Genomic DNA, 9,508 nt, shown 5'->3' with positions numbered 1-9,508 from the left:
GTGTGCAGAATAACACACCACAAGCAGCACTGAAGCTAGCTAATGAAACACTGCATACACCAAATAGAGTAGGTTATGCGGTACTTCATTATGCCATGACTGGTAGAGAGTTGCCCTTAGATGGCACATAAAAGCATCGTTACATGCACCCTAACTTTGGAGCAAACAAGCATCAAACTCATGGTCCTAAAAGGTAGACGAGTGCATCAATAAGTAGTAGCTCAAGAGCTGCATCACTTAGAAATTGAAAATGGGGAACAAGTTAGAAGAGGTCCACCTGCTCACAGGGAACAGCGGCAGGAATTCAGAAGAGCACAGACACTAGTCAAGCCAATTAAGATGAACATGGTTGAATTTGAAGGAGACAATACTGAATCCTGGATTCAGACCATGGAGTTATACTTTGATGCTGATAGAACCCCCCCTGAAATGCAAACTGAAATTGTAGTAACCTACCTCAAGGACCCTCCAATTGTAGTAGCCTTTATTATGCCCTGGTACAGGTTTTGCAGAGACATTGGTGATAAATTTTCAGAAGCTTCTATATGTTATATTGTGAGGTCATTCCACTCACTCACTCAGACAACAATTGTCAAAGAGTACATTCAGCAATTTGAATATTTAATGAACCTTATGAGGAGAGATAGTCCTGCAGTGCCTGATGACTACTGTATGAATAGATTCATCTCAGGTTTGATGAAATATTCACCATTTGTTCAGTGCCATGAACCTACCATTCTGCAAAGGGCTATCTGGCTAGTTAGGAGGATGCTGCAACCCACCCCGTCGTGGCATCTACCGTTGCTGCATGCAGGGGGCGAGTTGTGTGCCGACGGTCTGCAACGGCGCTGCAATGCGGTCGCGCGGGCGCTTTTGCAATGGAGGCCTGACAGCGCTCTGCTTCTGCTTCAAGCGAGCGGTGGTACTGCAGCCAGGGGGCTCACCGGTGTTGCCATGGAGCATCGCCGGGCCGCCGGTGTTGTGATGTAACATGGACGGTGCTGCGATGGATCATCACCGGGGCCGTAGGTGTTGCATGAAGCATCATCTGGCCGCCGGTGTATCGATGAAGAATCGCCAGGCTGCTCATGCTGTGATGTAAGATCGTCGGGCCATGGTGGTGCAGTGGTGCTGCGGTGAAGCATCCCCTGGGCTACGATGGTGGGGCTGCTGCGATCGAGAGTCAGCGGACGGGTGACGATGCACTGTTGAGGCGTGCGGGGCTGTTGTTGCATGGATGGGAGGAGAGGGGTCCTGCATCGCCCTGATGGATGAGAAACGAGAGGAGTATGTGAAACGAGGAAGACGCGCTGTGTTGCCACGAGCGTGTGATCGAACGGCCATGCATGCCTGATCGGGCGGCTTGCTAGGCGGCTGATCTTTCCCTAAGATCGGCTGGCTGACGCCAAGCAGCCGCCGAAACTAAATCAAACATCTGTTCATATTCATATTCATGCCAAAAATCTGGAATAAAACTTACATCAACAACATTTGGCTAAATCATCAAACCTATGTTTAGGGTAAATCATCAAAACTTGCACTAACAGCATTTGGCTAAATCATCGCAACGTATGACCAAGGGCAAAATCATATAGACAGGGGAATTTGAGTGCCATGAGGGTATACACGCAAAATCTCAAAGGCACATATAAAAGTTAAGTCAAATTTTAAACATCCGAAGATACCAGCTTTCATAACTAAACTTTTCATCGTTTCAAGATAAAAATGTTTAGCCCCTGTACAGTGCTTCTTCCTTAGCTACCCAGAGTATCTCCACTTCCGCTTCTTTTTACTCAATGTATATGATTTGACTCGAGTCAATCTTCATAAATTTGACCAAAATTATATAAAAAATATCAATATCTACAATATGAAATTAAGTCCATGATGCATCCAATGATATTGATTTGATATCGTGAATGTTAATTTTTCTCTTTATAATTTTGGTCAAACTTTACAAAGTTTTGACTTAAGACAGAAAGGAAAAAAGAAACAAAGGGAGTAACATTCACTACTGGCTAGTCAACGTAAGTACGTCTAAGTCTGGCTGGAACCATATGGCGTTCATGGGCTCCTTGGCATAGAAGGAAGGGTAGTAGCATTGCTCCCGGAATGAGTAGAACGTTTGGTTCCTGCCACCATCGGTGATCTCACTATAGCTCGGGAGGAACATCTTGTTGCATAAATCTTCTCCAGCAGGCGGCACAGTAATCAGAGCATTGCTCCTATCCCAAAACACGGCCGCATCCTCCATGCCTTGGAACTCGGACCAAACCATGTGAGACCGATCAAGCTTGAATGTTCTGAAGCCATCTCCGTTCTCTCTGACGATGGCAATCAACTCCTGCTTCCACTCCACCAAATAGCTGTAGTCCCATTCATAAAGATGCACCTCATCGCTTCCGCGTATTGGTTGATCTGGCTTTTCGAGGACATTCCACTCCATCTCATCTAGGTCCGGGTCCACGACGGCTAGTCTGCCATTGATGTCCAGGAAATAGAACACTCCATCTAGGAAGACGGGGCTATGAGATGCCATGAGGAAGGTCACATCGTCGTCACCTAAGCATTGTTTCCTCCAATCCTTGTCTCCCATTCGCCATGTTCGTATCATGACAACTTCACCGTCTGGGGTAGTTCCTACAGCGAGGACCACGAAGTCCGGTGAACCCGGCATGGAAGAGAATGACAAACCTTTGAGGCCAAGGACATCCAAAGGTGGAAGAGCAATCACATGGCCGCCATCAGGGTAATTCTTGAACGGATTCACAAGGAAGAACATGCGGTCGCTGCCTCTCGACACGATGACCCAGCCATTCTTTGTGAAATGCAGTAACTGTGATCCCTCAGATTTGAGAACTGGAGCAGGGATGTTTATCCTGATGCTATACTTCTTCTCGCTCACCGGATCGAAGACCTCGACAAGATCCTCCTTAGTCCTTCCTGTTGGCCGAGTTGTCATGAGCAATGGCGACACTTTTGCTTGTTGGATCGGACTCTTAATTGAGTTCCACTGCTTACAGACAGCTTTTAGGTGTAGGAAATCAATGAATGAAATCTTGGGTACTAGTAGCTGCAACAAGTCGATATGGAGATCACACCACTGCCTGTCCGCTAGAGAGGCGGCAGTCTTCATCATGTCCTCATTTTCCTCTTCTCTGCAGCAATATTGAGTTCTTGTTTGCATCACCTGTCGAAGTACAGATTAAACTCGCGTACTCAACCTAGTAAATTTCCCTTGTTTCTAGTCAAATGAGTTGTCAAAGTAATAATAATAAGACTTACTTCATTGGAGACATCATCAGAAGTGTCAATGGTTCGTGTTGCTTCCAGACCGAAGCTGCAAAAGTGATACGTATATAGAAACCTTATAAACTATCACATCACATTGATCAAGCACACAAAATACTACTACTAATAATAATACTTGTTCAAATCGAACCAGTCGAATTAGACTTACCTAGTGGGAAGAGCCCAGAAAACTTCCTCACCATCATAATCAACGTCACATCCCTCGACTATGCTGAGCTGAATGGTCATATCATCCAGAGACACGGTGTAAATACCAAATTCACCGCAAACCTTTTGCAGCACATGGATACAGTTGGGCTGTGTTCTTGCTTCAGACGCCGACTGGACTGCGAAATTGAACCTGCCTAAAAAGAACGTTCTGTCGCCGATGGTTTCCACCGCCTCCCACGCACTGCCCTCATCATTCCATCGGAAAACCTTCACATCGACCACCTCTGGCGGGCAGCCATAGTGACAGCAGCGCACCAAGAATAGCTCGCCACCGGGACATGGCACCGGGTAGCACTTGTATCCATTGTGCACTGGGCACGGCGGTGGAGGCGTCATGTCGGCCCTCTCGACGACCGGCGCCGGACCGGATGCGTCGACGGCCACCAAGGATGCCATGGTCGTCGCGTACACCTTCCTCTGGCGGCCAGGGGTTATGGGGCCGTCGAACCAATCGTTGTCATCGACTAACTCCACCGGGAGGCTGGACCACTCGGCATCACCTGGGCGGCAGTGTAGGAGGGACCTCACCTTCTCGAGCACGACGGTGCAGTCGGGCGGCGTTTGGCCCGAGAGCGCGCAGCCGAACCGTAGGTGCGGCCCAGCTGACGGCTCCTTGGGCAGCGGCGGGAGAGCGATCGCGATGGGGGCCGACAACGACGTATCAGCAAAGCTCACGAGGGAGCACTCGTTGGTGCTCTCGTCGAGCATGAGGGACCAGTCTCCGTCCCGGCCGAGGCATCGTTTTTCTTGAAGCGCCGGCATGTCCAGCGTCTCGTCCCAGCGGCGACATCCATCGAACGGGGCGACAAGAACGGGTTTGCTCGTGCGGTTGAACTGGATCACCCATGGCGGCGACTGTGGCGTCTTGGCCATGGGGCAGAGTCCTTCAATCCCTGTTGAGCAGCTCGTCTAGATCGATCTCGTCTGGATCGATCTGATCCGATTATATGGAAGTTTGAGAGGCAGGCCCATCCGTGTCGGGAACTCGATCGGGTTTGACTTGGATCGATCCCTTTGGAGAGGAGCGATTTTTCTAGCGGCGGTCCCTGTCTGTCACACGATACGTTTCCGTAGTGGATCCACTTACGGAAGACTTAAACGGGAACGCGGTCAACGATCCAACCAGCGCTCCCTTTTTCATTCATTTTTTCCTTTCCATCCAGTTCCATCCAGAATAAAAAAAGACGTCAATATCCATCACAAGTGTGGCATAATAGGCACTCGTCCACACAACGTGTGTGACATGAGCGGGCGAAGCCTACACGGGCTGTGTGTGGACGAATAGTAGAATTGCCCACACGCGTGGGCGCAGCTACTTCGTGCCACACTCCCAACAAGTACTAGTCATCCCCACCCCGCGCGTGTGGCACCAAGCAAATATGCCCGCACGTTCTGGCGCAGCTACAATAGGTACCCGCGGGATGACGAGTTAGTTGCCATTCAGGATGGCAGATGTAGTTATCCGGGATGGCAAATATGGTTGTAAAAGCATGACAACTTTCTCTGTTTTGGTTAACTATAGTTGCCATGTTTAATTTATGGTAGTTGCCGCGTGTAATCAAGCCATAGTTGTCGTGTGTGATTAACTACTTGCCATATATGGTCAAACAATAGTTGTGATGTGTGTTTACCTAGTTGTCACGTGTGATTAATCACAGTTGCCATGTATGTTTACTTGATTGCCACGTACGCGCAACTGCAGTTGCCGTCTAGCGAACGATCATAGTTGACATGTGTGTTTACCTAGTTGCCATGTACGCACAACTGCAGTTGCCATCCAACAACGTACGACTGTCGTGCGGGTGAAAAGCAGCTCGCCCACACGCGGGTGGACTAGGTGATGGCTGTATGGGCAGAAACTAGTTCGCCTACACAGCGCAACTGGCAACTGCGTGATGTGGGGGCATGTGGGCAACCTCTCCAACACCACACACCGGCCTTGTCCTACATGGCACGCGAAAACTGCCTCGGTGTGTCAAGATTCATGCAAACTTAACTGGATGGTGATCCAGGCGTGCGAGCGAATTGCAGTGTTGCCACACGTGTGGACGTTAGTGTTTCCGTAAAAAAAAGGCGCAATAGCTGCATTTCAGTCAACTGAGTTTTCGCAGTAGGGTCAATCGATTTTGGTCGAAGGGAGAAATAGCCAGAGGGGAGGAAGAAATTCGCCGGAGGGGAGGAAGGAGCTCGTTGGGCAGGCTACCCCGGTGTCTATCTTAGGGTTCAGGGTGAGCGGTGGTGGATGGCGGTGGTGGGGGGCGGTGGTGTGGGGATTCGCCGGAGAAAAAACTCGGTGCGGCAGGGCCTAGAGGGATGACCAGGGCGGTGGGAGACCGGCGGTGGGGGTGGTTCTGGGGAGGGCGGGGCAGCGCGCGCCGCCTGCCGCGGGCAGCAGCAGCAGGCGGCCCGGCCGGTGGCGGCGGGGAAGACGATCTGTTTTCAGGAAGAAACGGTTCGAGGTAGAAGAGATAATCTGGTGCGTATGTTTTTTATCTAACGCTTCATATTGATTCGACTGGCTCCAAATAAAATTTCAGTCGACTGCCCTGTAGCCATTCCCGTCTACTCTAGTAATCAATCCTTTCTTTTCATCTTTTATCAAGTCTTTCTCTTCCTGATTGAGTCAATCAAGGATAGAAATTCGGATCAATTATGAGGAGTAGGGTTGCTGGGCAAGTGAATGAACTCTGTCCTAGGCATTTCCAATAAGTTCACTGAAGTGAGGGTGAAGCCTTTTTTGAGAGGGAAAATACACTCAAAATGATATTCCATAATGAAAGGAATGAGTGAAAGATTTACTGGAAGGAAAGAATATGATATTTTTTTAGTTGTAGGTAGGGCTACCTCGAAACTAGAGATCGGCTTGCCTGCCCTCATCATGTGCTTTTCCCCATCCACGCATTCTCCATCTGACGGCTACATTCTTATTCCTCCCTCATGATCCTTTTCCAGCCAAAACAAAATCAGAAAAAGTTCCCGTATTACTTCCCCCCAACATAATACTCGGGCTGCATAAAATTCAAGGGAAAATAAACGTATCTCAATGGCTTGCCGCCAACACGAAAATAGGATGGCTCCAAACCTCTCTTAGAGCATCTACAACCGGATCCTCTAAACCCGTCTCAAACGTCCAGGCAGGCCGCCCGGTTATGATTTTTTTACCCAGACGGCCTCTCATACGCCCGGGCTGACCAACACCCCCATACCCAGCCCAAATATGGGACGAATATGGGATGCTCGGGCACGCCCGCCACGTCGGGCCCGACAGCCAGACCCCACCCCAAATTGCACCAAATCCACCAAACCCCTTCTCCTCCCGTCGCCCCTCCAACCATTCCCGCGCCCGGACCCTCGCCGGCCTCCACCCTTGCTCCCAATCCTCAAGTCTCGATCCACCGCCGGAGATGTCGTCCAGCCCGACCCACACCACCGCGACGGAGACGCAGTCCGCCTCGTTTGTTGAAGGCGCGGTGTCATCGGCTACAACTTGCAAGGCGAAGAACGTCGCCTGCAAGTTGCAGTCGGAGGAGGCGGCCCGGATGCAGTCGGAGCAGGACGCATTCCGCTCGGAACACGTGCCGAGCCAGTGATCCGAGGTCATCCATCACGCTCGGACATTGATTTCAGTTTGCCATGTCCGGTTTGTTGAACTATGATTTGCCTTGCTTTGTTTCGAACTATGGCATTCAGACATTTTGTATCATATGACCGACGTGCATGAATTGCACGGATTTGGGGATCGAAATTTGCGGTGTGGATGTGCGGCGCAACATTTTAGGGGTGCCCGGTCAATGCCCGCGGGCGTTTGAGGGGCTGGATTTGCCATGTCCGGCTGTAGATGCTCTTATCATCCAAACAGAAACATACAAATCACACAGTGATACAAACAGGAGCACATCAAACAAGATCGACAAGGTACAGATTATGGAGAAGCGAAAGTGCATCAGGTACAAAATCCTAGACGGAAGCGTTTCCAGGCACAAGCAAGTATCAAACGACCAAGAGGGGCTGAAGGAAAATCTGACTCCTAGTCTTCACCATCTGTTTTTGTTGCCCTTTTCTGTCTTGTTGAGCCGATCGCTCAATTATCCCTGCCAAAAAAGTATAAAAAATGACAATCATGATTGTAAAACATGTATTCGGATCTGATTGTCAAACATCTGTCCAGCTTCATATGTTTACTGACTCACCATACAAAGAGTGCATTTGTCTAAAAATCCGTGCAAAATGCTTTGTATTGATATTCTAGTTCAAAGAAAAGGTCTGAAACCATGTAAAGTACAATTGCATTCTCCATGCATGTTAAGGGAAAATAAGAACACAGAACTACTAAGCATTAACCTTGTTTTTGCCCTTCTACTAGAGCAAGACAGGGTCTGGTGCCTTACGCTAATCAGAGATATACATCTCATATAAGTTTCATGCCAGAGATGAGCATTTGCAGATAGCCTATAGGATAAAACGATATAGCACATAAGCTTTTATGTCAAAATGGGATCGTTTCTAAGACTAACGAAGCACTTACAGAATGATAATGAAGTTTGTGCTCTCCAGATTAGGAAGCTTTCTAGTCATATGGCTCCTATGGCAATACAAATAACCAATTTTCATCATCCTAAATAAGGAAATGAAAAATTAAATACATAAATCCACTTCAAAGCTGAAATCAGTAGAGACAATGGTCGCTTGAACGTAGCACTTCAGATTTGTAGCTATTTTCCCAACAATGGCATTGAGTAAAACAATTGGTCAATCAGTCCAAGAAGCTCAGAAAATCTTGCATGCAACTGCTACAGCAAAGAAGCAGTGCTTTATGATATGACACAGATGTACATCAACATGCAGTCAAATAATATCAGTTTGTCATATAAAGTTCAAGTTTTCTAGACCTTTTAAGAATGCGTTGCTTGGTCCTCTGCGTATGACCTTCAGAAATTTGCAGATAAGAATGGCTTGATGCATTTGCTTGATTAATTCTTCATACCTCTGCAAATAAAAGATAAATCGATTCTTACTCAAACAATAAGAACATTTCAAAAAAAAATCACACAATAAGCTTTTGAAGCTCATGAATTTATCCAGTGACAAGCAAACAAAAGCATTGAGGGCAGGCCAAGAACAACATAAAAAACATATGAGTTCAGCAAACTTTGGTGCCTTGGCAGTGCAATAGAACATAAGTGGCTTTCATCGTGCTGGACAGCTGGTCACACAGAAAGGCATGTTCGAGGGAAACTAGTTAATTATATTGTATATGTAATCCTACTGACTAGAAAATAACGAATTCTTCAGGAGTGCACTTCTGCGATGAGTTATGCTCAGGTTATCCTCTTTGAAAATCAATACCACTAGATAGGTAGTGCGGCAAGCCGCACGTTGCCCGCCAAACCAGATATGAACATCTTTGAAAGATGATTAGTTAAGCTCATTCACATGATTACAGTATTCCGCAAAAAAAAAAAAAACAATCTTCTCAAGATGTGAACGTAACAATGCAAGCATAAGTTGGAAATACATGAAAATATGATACTAAACATATATTGCTGGTATTCTAAACCAGCAAGACACCACATTTTTAGTCAGGATTTTCAACAACAATGAAATAGAAAAAGTAATATGCAATGCTACTAACAAATAAAAAGAAAGATTAGCAGTTAATTTAGCTGATCAAAATACACAAAGGCTATCTCATGTAAAACGACCGCTTTGATTCTACATATATTCCCAATACGACAGCAACCGAGAGGATAGCACATAAATTAATGTACAGTTAGTGCAGTACAAAGCGGAAAATAGCATATGTTCTATGCAATGCTAAATGGCAATCAAATAGCTTCGTATAACTTGTAGCACATTTAGGCCTCGGAGATCTGGTCAAGACCGTCAGGTACCAAACTTTTATTTCCGGTCTGAACGTTTTGTCCCATGGAGAACATTTGTAATGCGAAAGCACAAGTATAGTCAGCAATACGATTTTTACCTTGGC

Source organism: Triticum dicoccoides, chromosome 2B (assembly GCF_002162155.2).
Source record: "Triticum dicoccoides isolate Atlit2015 ecotype Zavitan chromosome 2B, WEW_v2.0, whole genome shotgun sequence".
In the NCBI taxonomy this organism is placed as follows: domain Eukaryota; kingdom Viridiplantae; phylum Streptophyta; class Magnoliopsida; order Poales; family Poaceae; genus Triticum; species Triticum dicoccoides.
The sequence above is the reverse complement of the archived record's forward strand: the minus strand, read 5'-3'. Positions refer to the sequence as shown.